The 19,023-nt window shown below is 46.0% G+C and overlaps 1 pseudogene across 1 annotated transcript; it reads left to right on the forward strand.

Annotated features, from left to right (window-relative positions):
- The first annotated feature begins 641 nt into the window (after positions 1-641).
- LOC144141067 (short-chain dehydrogenase/reductase family 9C member 7-like) lies at positions 642-10,495 on the forward strand (annotated as a pseudogene). The gene is made up of 5 exons (XR_013316424.1): positions 642-1,209; positions 3,257-3,462; positions 4,247-4,429; positions 5,837-5,969; positions 9,452-10,495. The product of XR_013316424.1 is annotated as a short-chain dehydrogenase/reductase family 9C member 7-like (transcript).
- The last annotated feature ends 8,528 nt before the right edge of the window (positions 10,496-19,023 follow it).

Consider the following 19,023-nt stretch of genomic DNA (forward strand, 5'->3'; position numbering starts at 1 on the left):
CCGAACGCGTTGTTTTAACCGGAATTTGGCACGTGGATATGAAGATAAAAACTTATCGCAAACACTAACCTCAACAGCCGAAAAAAAAGAACTTGCACCCGGAAACTATGAGCACCAATGATGACGCACTGGGAACAAAAGAACGACAACGAACTCTTTCGTGAAATAGATTTTAATATTATGATGAGAACAAGTGCTGAGATCGGGTTTGGAATGACCGCACGAGCCCTCTCGGAAAGAATAACTTAAGAACGTGACACAAAGCTAGGAGAGGCGAGAAAATAGGAAGCATAATGCGAAGAAAATAAGCTTATCCAACGGTAAGCGATATGCAGATTGCGACGACCACAAAAATTCTGAAGGTTGAGCACAAAGGCGGGAATACAAAACATCATCTTCCACAGGCCACCAGCGAAAGAGCACGTTTCTTCAAGGGTTGGCAACTTCATTCCATACAAAAAATATTCTCTGAATTGCGAAACCACCAAAGGATCTCTACTACCGCCCAAAACACGTAGAGAACGTAAGGCCAAATGAAGAAAATTGCTCATACCGCTCACGCAAAGAAAATCGTCAAGCAGCGCAAAGGGGGGCCTCGGTAATCTTAGCGGCAATTGACGAAACTGGAAACGAAACAAAACAGCAAAAGACAAAACCGGTAGTCGTCTTCGGCCCTCCGCCCATTTCGCCGTCACGCAGATAGTCAGTTCCCCAAGAGCGCGCTTGCTGTACGCAGCACCGGTGATCTCTCGCGCATCGTCCTCTTCTGCAGAGCGATTTCTCCTCCCCCACTTTCAGCCGCTGGGAAGTTCCACCTCCCGCCAACGACGAGCCAGGCCTTGGTCACCTGCCCGGTGAACGCGCGTGTGTGGAGTATTTTGTGACTGCGTTCGCGTGCGAAGCTCGCGTGCGGCTCCACCGATGCAGGAAATACTACCTTACTCATTGTAGCCATTACTAGAGAAAGCCCGGATCCGGAAAACAGCGTCTTTGTCGCCTCCATCATGCGGACATCATGGGTCCTTTTTGCCATCCTCCTTGTCGCCTTACGGTGTGTCTGGAACTGGCTGCCATTCCTGGCAGGCGCGGCCGAGTGGCTGGGAAAGACACTAATACTGGTGATCGCCGCACACTTGCTGGCGCGGTTTTTGTGGAGACGGCTGTTCGTCACCTTGGTCAGCGGCGATGGAAAGGCCGTGCTTATCACTGGTGGGTGATGACGCCTCACTCGTTTTGCCACCTTGCTTATGCTGTGCGCTCGCGAGGGTATAGAGCTGGAAGCATCAGGCGGGGTTAATGCGATAAAATGAAAGAGCAGTTATTTCAGCAATTGTTCGCTGATCATGGCCAGATTTACGTGCTCGTGTTCATTGTCGATAATGAAGACGTATCAACTTGCAAGAGTGGCCGCTTGGTGGGGTTTGGTATAACATCATGGTTCAGGAAAGCACGAAATATGGACAACCACAACAGAAAACACCCTGCGGTTGTCCTACTTTTCACTTGTACCTGTCGATAGGCGGTGATTTATAGAGCCAAAAAGAAGGTTGTCCATCCGCCTCAGCGTGGTACAAATTCTTTCTCGCTTTTTTTTTTATATGCTGACCCGCGGTATAAGTTGGTTCAAGGTGTCTTATTACGTCCGTGCCATACACCCTTTCGGGGGGTTTTTGAGGGTATGGAAAAACTATATTGGAAGTCTTCGCCATCAGCACAGCTTACCATGAAAATTCTGAGCGCCTGTTTGTGTCGATGCGGAATCAACGATGAAGGAGGCCTAAGCTAATGGTAGTGCGTATTGCTATTTTGTTGTGGTGTGATGTTAAGTTCTGGGGTATGGGAGAGAACACCTCCGCCTCACTGACGTTACAGAAAAAGTAAGTTTGGAATAAACATGTTACAGTATCAGATCATTAAAGAATAAGGAAGTCTGCGCTGTAGTCCTCACATGTCACGAGCCTTTAGTGGGCATTCATCTGCGCACAGCAGCGTCCCCACGCTGCCTTGTACTCACATCGTGCTTACGGACGAACGCAGCATATGACCCATACACGAATAGCTGCAGACTCCGTTTAACAGCACATTTGTAAGTGGACTAATAGTATTACGGCCCGTGCTCATATTTCTTTCATTAGTGATCGTATACAAAATGCTTAGTAGGATATGGGTCCATGGTATTCACTATTCCTGACAGAAACGTATATTCCATGCACTGTGCGATAAGCCCAACTACAGTAAACCTGGATGTAACTAACCCCTACGTAACGAATTCCTGGACTTAACGAAGCTTTCCAATTCCTAATTGCCAACCCCATTTATATCCATGTGTTTGCGACCTCTATATAAACAAAGGCGTTGCTGTGCTTAAACTACATGTGACAAATTCGCGACCCTAATCAGTCATTGTTACTCGAACTTTTTCTAAAAAATCGCCTGGAAAAATGCACTATGGTAGCGAATTCCGCGCGCACCGCAGGCTACTATGCGTTTCCACGTGTGAGCGCGGTGTTGGTTGGAGACCTCCGATGTGCGAAGCCCTCCTTGACGGTGTGTAGTCGTGCGTCTTCACTGCTACATGCAGTGTCGGTTAGTCGGTGATGAGTTCTTCTGCTAAAAAAACAAAACGTTTTGTCTTTTTAAGACAAGCCTGAAATTTTAAATGCCGTCTCCACTGGTGAAAAAGAATGTCGCTGCCTGCTTTATATAGTACAAGTACATAGTTTTGTGGGCGGAAAAGAACATCAAGTTCCCGAAAAGGCGCCCTACCAGCATAAGCCTGGTTCTTTAAATTTGTTAAGGCTCCAAAAACTGTCAAAAGGCAAACGTGATACTTAAGCTACGTTTGTGAATACGAGGATCAGTGACCTCGCTTTTGAAAAACGTTTGTTTCCATTTTTTCTATGAATTAAACAAAGGTGATACTTAATTTATGTTTGTGAATAAGGGCATAAGTGACCTTGCTTTATGAAACGTTTGTTTTCATTTTTTCTCTTAGAATAACACAAAGGGAATATTGGTTCCAATTTAGTCATTTCCTTTCTCGGCCCCAGTAAGAAAATTGTGACAAAATGGAAAGTTGGGCGAGTTGGTTTCATTATTCGTGGTGAAATGTAACGGCACAATAAACGACGAGGGACACAGAAGAACAGCGCCTGTCATGTGCTATAATTCTGTGTCCCTTGTCGTTTATTGCGCTGTTAAATTTCATCAAGTAAACCACGTCTGCCCATATAATTGATTACTTTCCATGCATCAGGTTGTGACACAGGTTTCGGGAACATACTTGCCAAGAGGTGGCACAGGCTGGCTTCCTAGTTTTTGCCGGCTGCCTGGACTCTAGTAGCAAAGGGGCCATGGTGATTAAGAAGAGCCGAAACATCAGGGTACTGCAGCTAGACATCACCAAGGACAACCAAGTTGACGAAGCTCTCGCATCGGTCAAGAGAGACCTTGGGTCCAAGGGTAAGCCCATGACATTCCACTCAGATAGCAAAGTTTACAGTACTGACAGCGTACGCACAAAATGATAGTGTACCAGCGGCTTCCTTTTTTCTAGCCAGCTAGAGAGAGCGCTTTTGTCCGTTGAATGTGGCTTTGTAGATAGTGCTAAAAAAACAAATACAGGCAGTGCAATTTCTGCACATTTCTGTAAACTCGATTAACTTTGTGATTATAAAATACGCCCTTTGCTTCTCCCTGAAGCGTACCAGTATTCCTCTGCTCAAATATGCCGGCCTAGGCCGTAAGAGGGAACGATCTAGGTGTACTCGGAAATTACAGTAATGAAATCCACGAGATGACAGCAAAGCAAGACAAGAAAGAGGGAGACCTTTCACACATGTTTAAGGTCGTCAAAATTGCCACTGAAACGCGCAAAAATGGCATTCCCTTGTCTTTTGGATTTGGCAAGGTCACCGCAAGCGCCAAAAACCGATCAGAAGTTGGAGCTTTACCTTTGATGCTAGCGTAGCTGCTGCTTAACACAGAAATAGTGGCGGCGGTGATATCTGGAATACTCGTCCTGGCCGCGCCGTTGTCATGCGAGGACTGTTCTATGTCATTAGGAACATCCACGGATACAGAGAATCAGCTTGAGATGTTTCAAAGTCTGTGAATAAATATTTGATGTTTTTTTTGGGCACTAATAATCTGTGTGGCTACGCCGCTGCTTTCATGTTCACTACGTCACAACAATAACACTTTTTGTAAGCTCACTGCTTTTGGGGAATCTTTGAACACTGTGCAGTGCTGTGGTCTGTGATAGCGAACGCCGGCATCGCCAACAGCGGCCTCCTGGAGTGGATGACGATGGAGAGCATCTTGAAGGTGTTCGATGTCAACGTCTTCGGCACCGTGCGTGTGGCCAAGAAGTTCCTTCCGCTGCTAAAAAAGAGCAAGGGCCGCATCGTTATTGTTACTAGCGGATACGGTGAGAGTAAATTATTACTTTTGTTTTATTTACAAAATGAGTACATCGTCGAAGCGCAAACGACCAATAACAAGTTTTTTTTCAAATTAAAGCCTCCTTTGTGTAGTGTGGTGGACGATGTTCAAGGTTTTTTTAAGGGGGTGGGGGGAGGGAGTATAGCAACTCAGTACACAGTTTTTATAACACAGCGAGAGAATGCTACATACAAGGCGAATTTACAATGAGTGGTACGCTCAGTACGCGATAAAATGGATAACTGTAAAATGGAAATACTGTACAAACAACGCTACGTAAACACAGCAAAAGTATGTTACCCAAAACGTGCAAGCACCTGGGTATGCTAGCTGAGTGTGAAGTCAATTTCGTCATAAACATACTTTACGTGAATGTGTGATCTGGCTGTAATCTGATCTTAAAACGTTAAGTGAGTGATCGACCCTACAGGCCTTCTAAGAGCTACACAAGTCTGTTAAAAAAGAGCGCATCAGTCTTAATTTTATTTCACGTGCAAAAGTACATTGCGGCCCTGCGAGGCGGTGGGAACTAAAAACAATGCGAGGCATGCATTTGTACAAGTCATGAAGACAATAAAATGGTAATACTCCCACCTCTTGCATACCGTTATCAGCTTTATTTTTACAAAGCCGCCTTGCATTCTCAGTGCAACAATTTTAATCTCAAAATGCGGGTACTCTCATTGCGTTTCTTAATCGAAATTTCCTTCTTGCGCTTCAGTGTTAAAAAGAATTTTTTTAAAGAAATCTTGCAGCCTCTCACTGGTTTCGTCTCCAGTCCCCTCAAACGCACTGCAGGAAAGCCAACTTTTTCTGACGATGATGATGATGCTAGTGGGTTAAGTGAAAAAAAAATTAAAACGCTTCCGGTGGTCGTATTTGAACATACGCCCTTCGCGCTATGAAGCCGACGTCTATGCGATTGCGCCTTGACGTAAGGGTCGAAGCAGTTTGTATTTGGTAAAAGGTGCGTGTACGTGCATAAATAGAGAGAAAAGGCACCACTCCGTCTAATGACGACGATGATTGAATTCTAGGGAAACCCATAGAATGGCCGTATCAATAATGCCCCTGAGAGAACAATCACCGGGCAGTGAACCTTCCGTATAAGAAATGGGTTGGTTCGTTTGGTGTTGCACTTGATTTTTAAAAGCTTCGTGCTGCCCCATCGTTGTCGCTTCGATGGAGGTGAAGTTTTTTTTTTGTTTTGCGTAAGTTGTCAGTGGCGCGAACAAAAATGCCTTTGAAATTGTCTTGGCTGTTTTTTTTTTCATTCTAGTGCACTTGTTGGACTGGATGGGCCAAAATTGCACTGACTTTTGCTTCATCCAGTTGAGCACTCATCGCATCACTACATCCTTTAAAAAAATTATGCTGCTTTATCTTTTTTTAGGATCCTACACAGTCCCGCTCGGAATAGCGTACTGCATGTCAAAGTATGCTCTGGTGTCCCTGGTCGATGGCCTCAGGAGAGAGCTTCACGCAAAAAGAGTCGACGTCGTAGCCATCGAACCAGCTCTTTACAAGTGAGTGCTGCTTTTGGAAAACATAATGAAGAGCACTGCTTATAAATACGGGCCCGCGGAACCCAGAGATTGTCCGACGGCAGAGGAGAGGTCTCCGAAGCAATCCTCTAAGTTTTTCGCTCCCTACCTTCCTACTCCCCTTTCTTTTCCCCATTTGGCAAGCCTTGCTGACAATAGAAATCGGCTGTTTCGAGGCATTACTTTTAGGTTAATTTCTTGAATTTACACCGTGTTCGACGAGCTTCAAAGTTGGCTTTTTGCAGAACACACCAGCATTACGCAAGCATCTGACACACAAAAGGCTGCACGTAGATGTTTGGTTTACCTCTCGCTGCACTAGTAAATTGTGTAACAATGTAACACGCATCAGAACAAAAGTGAGGCACATGGACATTGAATGAGAATGTGGGCCACTTGAGCTTCAACTGCTTATTGTTTCATCTTATGACATCGATCAACATCACCCATAGTGGGTTACCCGTAGCGTTTGCTAGTTCGAAAGGGTTCCCCGGCACACTCATGGTTGAGAACCAATCATAGAATACTTTGTTTTTGGTAGTTTAATAATTTCAGGGGTGACTGTATATCACGGTGCCTGCGTGACCATGTGTCTGTCCCAGTGTGTCTATGGTCGCTATCACGGCTCATGCTTTGCCTAGCCAAGATCTCAAGAACGGACTCTTTTGGACACATCCGAAGGTCTGGGTACTAATTCCGGGCCTACTTGCCTTCAAACGAGAATCTGAGGGACCAGTCGATTTTTCTCGCATTTGACATTTATCCAAATTCACAGGGGATGATTCCGATGATTACGCCGGTGAGTTACGCCGGTGAGTTCTCATGACAGGATTTGTATGTGCATTTAGTGGCTTGTTTGGGGCGGTAGAGCGCCGAAGGGAGATTATAACAAATACGTGCGTTTTGTGTAATGGGCAAAAAAAACAACAACCACAAAAGGGACCATCGCGGCTCCAGACGTCTGCCAAATGATACATGCCCACACGAGAGGTTGACCAAAAGTGGTAGTACCAGTACCTTGCTTGAAAATCTGAAGGTTTGTCTTCCTTAGTCCAGTATCCGAATATGAATACGTGAAACTAGCTCCACTCTAGAATTCTTTAAAAGCTCCAAAGATCTCGCAACAATTATTACCCTCAGAGAATCCGTGTAATCGCACAAATGTGCGTCAACAGATCTCGCTGAATGTGGTATCCGGATTAAGTGATGTGGTGGGATTTTTTTTAAAGCTGCGGCAAAAGGTAAAACAAAAAGTTCGCTATATTACCAAATAGGCTGTTGCACCCGCAAAAATGCGTCTTCACACACTCACGGACATCCTTATTCCAATCGTTGGGAGAGCCTGAGACGCTACGGTAACATTCATTAGAAGAGACCGGACATGCCCCTGTATGGTCTGTTGAAAATGTTTACCTTTGTGCCTCAACTTTTCCAAAATTCATCCAAACCAGCTTTCCCATCAACTCACCGTACTCCGGGCGCTCCTCTATTTAGTGTCGAATAACGATGCATCTTTCTGTTGTCCACCTGAGGGGTGGCCCCATATCTCTCACGATAAACGTCTGCGCACTCACTCCGCGACCAATGGTGCAGTCATCCAAGCTGCCGTCTACACGAGAGTATCACTTCCCTCTGTGACCCTTACTGAACATCGCAGGCTTTAATTGAAGTCAACACATGTTAAATTTCCACAAACCATTGTTAGGCGCATTTGATGTAATACAAGGTATTTTTCTCTTTAATGAGGGAAAAGGTAAAGCTGACTGGTCTCTCGGAGGAAATGAGGAGTTCGTGAAACGTATTGGCAAGTAATGGCCCCGTACAGGCAGACACGGACCTAACAAAACTAGGATGTTTTTTTTTCAAAATTGTATAATAGGGGGGTTGAAGATCGGCGTGGAGATCAATGTTTCTCAAGAGAGCACGCGGACGCACTGTTACGCAATCAATTTTTGCGGCGTTCACAACGAGATTGCGCTGCATTTGGCGTTGTGATTTTTGACATCGTGATGGTCCCTTTACATTCACGAGAGTTGGACGCAATATTGTGGTTCCTTTCCTCATTCAGCACGTAAATGACGGCAGGAACAAGATTTTACTAACAGTGTACTAGCCGTTCATCTCGGAAAAAAGGGCCAGAGCACGAAAGAAAAGAAACAGGAACGCGAAAAAAGGAATCGAAGCAAGGAATCCTTAAAACGAGAACGTAATTACTGGCACTTTGTATTTATAGACAGGGAGAGTGCCGGCCTGGTGCACTGCCCACCCCCCTCCGGGACCTCAAAAGAAGTAGTGAGTCAATGGGGCCCACTTATCCTTCAACTTTGATATACATTGCCTTTATCATATTGTACGTTATTGCCGATCCCTAAAGAGCAGGAATAAGCTTTCATGTTTGTGCTGTGTGATGCGTTTGCTTAGGAATTTTCTCCGATCAACAAGCGCGCAGTACCAAAACAATATCTCTTCAAGAAACACAAATTGTGCTTGTTGTGGCAAACCTTCAAGCCGATCTTTTTTTTATGTAACCGCCGAAATCTAGAAATGTTATTTCTACAAAAGTATACTACTGAAAGCTGGGGCCTTGAGTACCTCAATCCTGTATTCTGGCTAGTGTAGTGGCAAAAGAGAGTGTCCATGGCAAAAAAGTGTTACTGTGCAAAGCGCAATTTTTTTATCATTGAGGGGAGTAAAACACACAGCCCCACTTATATACATTCCATGTATAGACGCATTCAGTTTTTATGTCAGAGAATCATAAGTACAAACTAATGGCACCGGTGAAACTCGGTCTCTGAAACAATAGCTTTTTTTGCATGAGCGATAAGTGGGACATGTTGGTAAATTTTTTTAGCCCATCCGTCTCGATGCGTGTCGCTCTGTAACAGAACGTCAGACAGAGTAGGGGAGAAAGATATATTAGAGGGAGTGCGCAGAGATGGGTGTTTTCGATAGTACAGCCTTCGGAACACAGACCCGTTGGCAGAGAGACTGCAAGTCGAAAGTCGGCTCGGCAGCGTCCTTTTCCACGACGGGTCCCGCCACTCCCACCCCTGTTTGTAGGTGTTGCAAAATGAAGCCTGCAACCAGTGCTTACGGCAAAAGATAAAATAATGACATTAAAGGGTGACAAAATTCTGACTCTGGTGGGTAACAAAGGTCGCGACATTCCGTCAAGGCCGCTGCTGAAGCAAACTATCATGACCATTGATACGGGTAGAACGCTAAGCAAGGCATCCCCGGTGTATGGAAGACGTGCGAAAAACACGTCGTTGCGGAATTCTTAAGTAGGAGTAAGGCGATCCCGTGGAAGCTTCAGGCTACCGATAGATATGGAGAAGTACACGCACTGTCAAATATTCATTCATGAATAATCAATAAATTATTGTTCACAGACGATTACATGTTGGAAACTAATTTCATACCTGCTTTTAAGACTTCTATTCCTCTATTGTCTCTTCTAGGACTGCAATAAACGACAATGTCGGCTCCATTCACGTTGCTCAAGAGGAGTTGAATAAGCAGGCGCCAGAAGTAATTGCTGACTACAGCGAGCAAGAGATGAAGATGTGGATGAAGACGGCGACAAAAATCTACTCTTTTGCAATGCGAGACCAAGTTCATGAAGTGGTCGATCAAATGGTGGCTGCTGTGACCGAAACGGACCCTAAAACGTGTTACCCAGCCACAGGGCCGCTTGAGTACACAATCTTGTGCATTCTGAGGACGTTGCCAAACGAAGCAGCCGACCATCTAATACTTGGCATGCTAAAAATCATCAATTTGTTATTTTGAGCGCACTCTAAATGCTCATACTTTTAACCATTTTAAACTGAAACTCTCCTCGGCGCTCCTGTGAAATAAAACCCAGTGAACGCGAATAATCGGTAGCAGCGAATAGAAGGGCCCCTCTAGTTTCAACATTCACGTTGTAAGTGAAAATTCTAACCACTTTTTAAGTCGCAGTGTGTGCCTGGCCCGATGATCTATATTATTTAAGGGCTTCCAATAACAAAATGTTACGTCACGGAAGGACACCAGGTGAGAGGAACCGTGGCAGATAAGGGATGATCTATTTATATTATGTACAAGCGGCGATGAGAGAGCACACGAAGGCTGCACACCAGTCGCTGTTTCGTCATCGTCATCATCAATGTTGTCGTGGATGGTGGGCCATGACCCCCTGGGGCATTTTCCACCATGTCCCATGACATAACCCCCCCTTTCGTGGCCGCAGTCAGTGGGTGGGTTGGGTGAAAGTGTGAATGAGAGACAGTAGAGTAAGGCTCGAAAAGTTCTTGCCACAACGGATGACGAGTTCGGTGAGCAGCGGCCCCAGAACAGCGATGCCGGCCGATGCAACGAGGCAACGTCCCAAAGCCCTTGAAGCCACGCCGGAGAACAGGGGATCGGCATCGGCTTGTTGAGTCGCAGCTAGTCAAGTCGGAAGGTCTCGGCGGATCATTGGCTGGGGATAGTTACGTCCATGGCTCACCTGGACGTGGCCCAGGCAGCACAGGACTGTGCGGCCTAAAACAGGCCGGTGTACTTTGGCCGGTGATTTTCTGTCCGGCCGTTTTCCGGCAGCCATGTTCGGCCCATGTCCAAATGTGGGCCTTTTGGCCGTATACGGCCGTACTCCGATGGCTGTCCAACGGCCAGTGTCCGTCGGCCAGTCGACCGGCTTACGGTCATACGGCCAGATTCCAGCCGTAGGGCTCCGGCCATTCCAAAGCCACCCGTGTACGGCCGAAGTACGTCCGCCGGAGGACAGCCGAGATGCGGTCGTCGGACTCCAGCCGGACTACAGCTACCGGAAATACGGCCGTGCTACGGGCATTGGAGTTCAGCCACAGTACGTTAGCTGTACTGAGGCCGGTCACTGCATGTCGCGCAAGCAGATGACTCATTCGCGCAGTGCAGAAGCAGCACAAACCCAGCATTTCGGGTCCAATGCAGCCACATCAAAGTGAGTTCGCGCGCAAGCACCAGACGTCAAGCTTTCAGCGCAGCTTTGCTTAATTACCAGCCTCAGTAGACAGCAAAATTCATTTATTAAACAGTGCTCACAAATTGTCGGTCCTTTAATTGCTGTGCCTCTTTTACGGCCGAACACAGAAAATATTCAGTTCTTTGTAGAGCTTGAATAGATGAATTGTCCAGATCCTGATATCCTCTGTGGGGTGGCTTACCTGTAATAAACGGGGAAAGAGGAGGGGGGGGGGGGGGCGGCGGAGGGCGCATACTTTAGTGGGTTGAATTTCAGAGAGATAAATTGCGCCGCTTTTAGCCAATTTCTTTTAGGGCAATATTCCGGAACACTTTCATGCTATGACTACATAAACTATTTTTATAACAGTTGCTTGACCAATTTTGATGTATATAAAACCGGCGTGAATGCCTTTACGAAGCGTTTTGGTTCTCAATTAATATAACTCCTTCACAAAAAAGTATGTCCAGTTTTTGCCCATTTTTCTTGCAAAGACATTTTCTACTCGATTAACTTTTCTGATGATCTTGCGCAGGGCTGATTCTAAGAAGGAGCGAACAGGTACTTTCATTTTCAATCTATTTTAATGTTGTTTTCATGAGTATACGCCCACACCACTTAATAGTCCATAAGAGCTTAATTTTCTTCTAATGTCATACTACGTTCAAAAAATTCTAGACGCGTCGCGAATGAGGCCCTGCTTCAGGTGGCTGCAGTTGTATCCCTTTGTGTTCACGCAAGGAAAGGCGTAAAATTAGAGTTACATAATTTGTCTCAGACCAATAACATAGCAATGGTAGCATGTATACAGGAAACCTTGCATACTGCAACGAATGTGGTAATAAATATTTTATTTGTCAAGGTTGAATGCGTAGGGTTCTCAACCCGTCGGAGGCAAACTTGCGCCTCTGGAAGTTTATTTATTTATTTATTTATTTATTTATTTATTTGTTTATTAATTTATTTATTTTTATTCATTTATTTATTCATTGTTTTATTTATTTATTTATTTATTTATTTATTTATTTATTTGATGCCCGCTTTCCTTTGCATGCATTACAGAAGGGAGATACATAACACTAAGCATTAAATATGAGACAAAATAACAAAATAATTCTACAAAGCGCGCTGAAAGTCGTCAATATAAACAGTTAATGCAATCATACGTCGAAGATAATTATACTGCAGTATTGATGTAAAATGAAATGAATCGCGCAAGGCGTCACCTTTAAAGGAAAGTTAATAATTTGCTTTAAGCTAGCGGTCCCACTTTGCGATATGTAGAATGGCGCTTGGACATACTTCTCCCCTTCTACAACAGTTTTCGAATGATAGATATTACGAAAAAAGTTAAACCTGCGGTTTCGTCTGTGATCTTTCACGTCCTGCCATTTCAGTTTACTTTTACTTTCTCTCATGCTAAGTTGAGCGTGCCAATTACCTAATACGAATTGCACTGACATATTCTGTATGTTTTCGAGCGTATCAACGAGCTCTTTGGTGTAGGGATCCACGAAAACACATGCGTACTCCAAGATTGAGCGCACATGAGTGAAATACGGTTGTTCTTTTCAGTTAGATGGAGGTTCACTGAAATTTCGTCTCAGAAAGCCAAAAACATATGCAGCCGTAACTTTTATGGTGTGAACCTGCCTATTTAACCTCTAACCACTCTCTAAATAAACTCCTAGGTATTTATATTCCTCGGCCGTTGTCACATCAGCATAATTTACGGTATACGTATCCAATTGGAATGAAGGTTTTCTTGTAAAGGTGCCGTTAACACACTGTTTAACATCCAAAAACTTTTCTGAATCAGCACACCAGGATGTTATTAAATGCGAATAAAGCTGCAGGTATACGGAATCACGTTCATTCGCTATAGTCCGGTTAACTACACAGTACTTTTGAACAAAGCTATAGGGCCAATAGTAATAACAATGCAAAAACCGATTCATTCAGTTCATAGGATGAAATGTACTACGCAGAAGGTGATATGCAACACCATCATTTGCTTTTCTGCAGTCCAAGAATATACAGTCAACCACTTTAAGCTTATCTATTGCAAGAGCCAAATCGTGCGTGAACTCAACAATCTGCGTTGAGCAAGAAAATCCTGACAAAATCCATGTTTCCTAGGATGCTGGCGATTATGTTTAATCAAATGAGTCATATCCCAAGAGTAGCTGAGCTCACCTTCAAACATCGGAACTAAATTAACAGCTAGGCTTCGTCAGTGACAAGGCTCTGTTGTTATCGCAAATTTAAAATAATTTTTTTTTCTAAATAGGCAGTCGTAAAATCCCCTGAAGTAACATAGTGCAGGGCATGAAGTTGATCCTACCAATGCACGAGCGAGTCTCTTCTACGTTTATCACCAACAACATAGTGCAACATTGCTTGTCGCAGTTTAATTGTAAGCAGAATAACTTGCGCTTTTGCTCGCACTTGCCTTTCTTTGGTGGGGAGTCCTTGACATGGTGGCGGTTTAGCTCCTGCGTGGTTGCCGCTTGCTCGACGCCCTTGAAGGCCAGTTATTTTGGTGAACCATCTCCATCTCGGATCGGACATCTCTGGCGGATCGATGTCTCCAATGCTCTCCATTTGTTGAGCGGGCGAATAGCCTCGAGATGATGCGTCGACGAAGCCGGAGGCAGAAGCGTGGTAGCGGCGATGACTGGCGAGGCTTAGCTCACCCGTCGGTGTGGCACAGTCTTCTTGTGACAATAAATTACATTTCGATGGCCTAAAAGGTTCCCTGCTAATGTCCAGTGAGTCCTTGCACCTTGCCCGTTCACCGAGAACACTCATTACTGTTTGACAAACGATGTTCGTTCATTTAAAACGTAGAAACACGGAGCGGATGAAAAACGCGTCCCCGTCGTCCGGCTCCCTAACGGCTCTTTGTCCCCCCAGGAAAAAACCGGTCGGTCTCCTTCCAAACACGTCTGTGCATGAATTCTCGGCGCCCAGGCGCGAGCCGTTGTTCGGCTGGATGCCGTTTGCCGAAAAAAGGACGTATAACCAGATACCTTACGTAGGCCGGTCTCCTCTTGAACACCGGTTGCCAAATATTCTGTGGCCATTCGCTGGCCGTAATTCGGCCGAAGACAGCTAACCGAATGCAAAACGTATATTCTGGGGCCGCACGTCCGCCGGACGCGCGGTTCACCGTTGAAACAACGAATGCACGGCAGCCGCGCTCCGGCCGGTCTCCTTTCGAACACCAACTGCCGCAAGAATACGCATATTCTGTGGCCGGTCGCTTGCCGTGCTTCGGCCGATTACCGCTTCCCGAAGAAAAAACGGATGCCCTAAGGCCGTACTTCGGCCGTTCTCTTTCTCAACATCGGCAGCCGTAAGAGAACTGAATATCTGGCAGCCGGTTAGCTGCCGTTGTGCGTCCGGACACGGGCGGACGGAAAAATGCCGAAGCGCTGGTTGCCGAATGTTGGCCGTTCAACGCATGATCAGTGGCTGCCAGAACCTGGATGCTGGCCGGACATGCCAGAAAGCGGCCATAGACGGGCCGGTCTTGGGGCGCACTTTCTGTGCCGCCTGGGGCGGGCAGTCGTGATCCAAGAGGCTTGGCGTGTTCCCTTCAGGAGCCGAGGCCAGGCGAGTCTGGGGCCACGATGTGGATCGGTTCCCAGCAGCTCAATGCAATGCTCTGTTCAGGCAAACCCCTTCAGCGCTTCCGCTCCAAGGCGAAGAATCTAGCCACATGCGAAAATTAGAAGGCAGAGCAACAATGATGCCATTTTCGCACTATTGCCAAAGAAATAATATCTGTCCATTGAATTTAGTACAGATGTTGGTAACGTGGGGCAATTTCTCCGCTTCATGAACCGGTGTGAAGCAGTGTGCACTTTTTTATGAAATCCTCATCCAATGTCAAAATTTGCGTGATAAGGTAACATCATCCCCTCCTTTTTCCAATGTACTCGCATCTTTCACGTCGAAAAATTTTGCTTTTGGTTGCCCTATTGTTATGTAGTTCTTCCATCTTAGGTTAACCACATTCTTTTGGTGCATTTTCGATGGCATAGAACTTGGCTGGTTTGTTGTGACGCATTCTACTTTTAACAATATGACGTCACTGGGATCATTAAGTAATTTTCTCTGGGAACCAGGCAACTTCAACGGCTGTAATCCGCAGCCATGGTTACTCGGCACCTGCGGAAACGATGTCTTCACAGCCGACCGTAAGCAAGGGCGCCGGCAACGAGACGCGACCATCCGCGTGCTGCTGGAATCGGCTGCAGCGACAACTGGAATGAGTGCAGCACTTAAAGGAGCCATGAAGAGAAAATACAACTTCGTATAATTTGGAAGAATAAGGATTCAGTATCTCACTCAGCTGCATTACAGCCACAAAAGAGGTTTTTTAACGAAAAAAATTACACCATATTCCCGTGGGGAACCCTGATGAGGATGCGAAGCATCGTGGCGGTTCCGTGTGGTTCCATTGTGTTGCCGTTATGTTGAGTGATATGGTTTTTACCAGCGCCAGAGGGAATTCCGCGTCCGGGTCCACACCGGTGGCAAAGGCACGCAAGTGCTGTTGTGTTACGGTGACTAGGCGGTGGTTCTCGAGGCGCCGAAACTCGTTCATCATGTTCTTGTCGATGTTGTATCTGTGGTAGAATCGGTAGTCTCCATCAGCTTCGGTGAGGTAAAGGTTGTTGACATTGGTGCACCGGCTGAGAGCAATGTACACGCCCTCCTCTTCGCAGCTTTGTCTTCTCGTTCTTCTTCTTCGGCGGTTTCCCTACCGGAAGATGACGACGGTGGTTGAACGTGGACCTACCTCGTGATGAATTCTTTGGTTGGCCAATCCCTAGAGGCATCCTGCCACAATCAGCATCAGAGGCGCTGCGGACGGGGCTGGTTGAGCTGCAAGGCGCGTGGCGCTTCCCGCCACAGCTTTCCAACGGGAAATTCAGCATCCCCCTCTAAAGTTTTCAGTTCGTCGTTTTCGTTGACGTTCAGCTTCGCGCGCCTTCGTTGTATCAGTAGCTTCTTGACGTAGTTTGAATGAGTCAAGGACATAAGGCGCGTTCGTAGCACTTGCTCTTGTCCCGGATTTGCAGCGTTGTAGGAAGAGCACCGCGTACCTCCCGTTGCGGCCAGATAGTCGTGGGATCGAAACCGGGCGCCGCTAACTATTTCTTTTTTTATAGTGTAGTATCGCGGAGCTGTGGGTGTAAGGAGGAGAGTTGCGCATGCGCAGTGAGCGTGTGGACGGCGCCGCCATCAACGGCGAAGGGCCAGGCGAGCCTAAGAAATGCTCCGCATTTAAAAAAAGCAAGAAGTATTTTAAAACTTTCAAATTTTGCGCCACAGTGACGTGTTATGAGCAAGAATGACGTCATACGGGCCAACAATAAAACATAATTTTTAGTGCGTCAAGTGCACGTTAGCATTCAAGTGATGCGGTCACATGGAACTAGAGGCCCCATTACAGACGTCCAGTCATGTGTCGTCGTGACAGGACAGTTAGGCGGCCGCCAATCGCACAAACAAGCTTCCGTGACGTCATAGAAAAGTTGCGGGAAATTGGCTAGGGGGTCGCGACTGCTTCACACGTTTTCTTTAATATCTCCGTTATTTGTTCGAAGATCGCAATGATATTGGTAACATTTTTATCGGGACTAAGCAGTCTTTCTAATAAACCCAACCTGTATTTTGTCTTCATGGCTCCTTTAAGAAAGCGTAACTGAAGTCTGCGAACATTCAATTGCTCAGTTGTGCACTTCCCAGTTTTTAATTATGCCTTAGGTGGGTTTACGGGAGGGCGCAACTCCCCTTTATAACATCAGATAATCTCAAATTTTCCATCTGGGACCCTAACTATTTGTAAATATCAGAAGTTGCCCCATTATTCTGTGTCGCCTGTCGATCTTGCACAAGATGGAGCGTTATACCAGTCTCACTACTGTGAATGAATAAAACCTGGAAGTGCAAATTTAAAGCGCAACAAATTTAGACAAAACCCGAATGACGCAAGGACAAGCGCTACTTTCAACTAGAAATTTCATTTACGAAACAACATATCTATACGAAAAGGTGAAAAAACACAAAAAAAACAGTGCTGTGCGCATCGTCCTAAACTACAGTATGTGCGCAGTGTAAAGACGCGCACACGCTCCTCATGCCATGGGCGTACCCAGGAAGGCCAGCTCTTTTGCTGACAACGATACGGAGGTCGTGCTCACACAATCTTTGCCACCACGATGTATCTCCACCGCCTCCACAATCTCCCGTGTGCGCTAATCGGGATCGCGAAAGACAACTGTACATTCATCAAATCGAGGCGAACACTTGCAGTTCTGGCAATGACTGGCGAGGTTCCCGTCCGTGCCTTTTTCCGCTCGATTGGCATGCTCACGGAGGCGTTGATTAAGGCACCGCCCTGTTTGTCCAATGTAGGCCCTATGGCAAGACAATGGGAGCTTATACACCACTCCCGCAGTGCAATCAACGTACTGATTTTGGTGCTTCACTCCGCACTTTTTCTTTTTTGCATTTTGCACCCTTTCTCGCTGGCGTTGATGCTTTTGTTAACGGTTCTACGGGCGCGGCCAGCCAAGTGCGCAACGCCTGAAGGAGGCATCAGTGGTGGCGACGGGAAATACCGTTGTGATAACCGTTGTGAAAGAGGCGTCGCCGGTGGTGAGGAGGATTCCCGGAGCGGCAATGAGTAAATCGGCTTCAGCGGAAGGAAAACTGGGGGGATGAGACATATACTACTTCGCAGTAAATAGCGGTTGATCTTGACTTAGCAATCCGTTAATGGATTTGTTCAGTATACTAAAAATTTACCCTCGCTTTTTTTGTTACGCGTGGGAAATGTTCTCTGGACGGTTCATGGGCTCCACTTTCACCAACCAGTTCAATGATTGTCACAAAATTAAGAAAATTCCAAATTGTTGTGACCCTTCACCAGGGAGCTCAGAATAGTGTAACGGTAAGGCTTCTTTTCCAGAGATTGATATTAGAAATACATTTGTATAACCCGCCGCGGTGACTAAGTGGCTAGGGCGTTGTCAATCTGAGCCCAAAGACGCGGGTTCGATTACCGGACGCGGCGGTCGGTTTCCTGATGGAGGCGAAAAGCGAAAACGCCCGTGTGTTCGAGACTTCGGGGCACGTTAAACATCCCCAGGAGGTCAAAAAATTAATCAGGAGACTTCCACCTTCCACTACGGCGCCCCTCATCGCCTCTGTAGCGGCGGCGCATTAAACCCCATTATCAATCCATCATTTATACAACAGCCACATTTGAAACCATTTTATCTCTAGAATGACACCTCAGTGAATAATAAGGCAAGGCGCTAGGGAACACGACGTTTCGGCTTGGTTCCTGGCAATGACAGTCGCTTTTTCCATCAAGTAGAAACAAGGTAGCTAAACGATTAAGTAGCATAACCAAAACTTCTATGTACCTCCAGTGTTGCGCATGCTCAAATCAATTATTCATCATCATCATCATCATCATCATAGGCCTGGTTGTGTCCACTGCGGCACGAAAACCTCTCCCAAATATCTCCAGCCACGCCTATTCAAGGCTGGCTGAGCTCATGCTTTCCCCCAAAATTTTCGTAGCTCATCTCTCCATCGATCAGGTGTCATTGGTTGGTCTGTAGCTCCTCCTCCCTCTCCCACGGCTCTCCACGAAGCATGACAGTATCATTTCCTTGGAAATTTTGAGTTTCAACAGAATATGAACAATTTAAAATGTTTGTCATCCTCACATCATTTTTCGCCCTCCGCTCCTGTAATACACTCCAACTCTACAGTAATAAACACCTTTATTTAAATGACGGAGCGAAAGAGTGAAGGGGCTGGTTACCGATTCTGCACAGATTTTATTATGAGTTCCGCTATCTCTAGAGCTCCGTTTTTCTGCACGTTTATTCCCGTCAAGCCTAAACTGAATCAAGTTTGTATAGTGCGCCGGCCAGCTCAAAGGATAGATCATGCTTTGATTTCAGAGAAAATGGCAAGTGCAAGAAGTCTGTTTTTCGGTCCAGCGGGTAATTA

The sequence above is a fragment of the Haemaphysalis longicornis genome, unplaced genomic scaffold, assembly GCF_048455015.1.
Source record: "Haemaphysalis longicornis isolate Haplotype H1 unplaced genomic scaffold, Haemaphysalis longicornis Haplotype H1 scaffold_6, whole genome shotgun sequence".
Classification (NCBI taxonomy): domain Eukaryota; kingdom Metazoa; phylum Arthropoda; class Arachnida; order Ixodida; family Ixodidae; genus Haemaphysalis; species Haemaphysalis longicornis.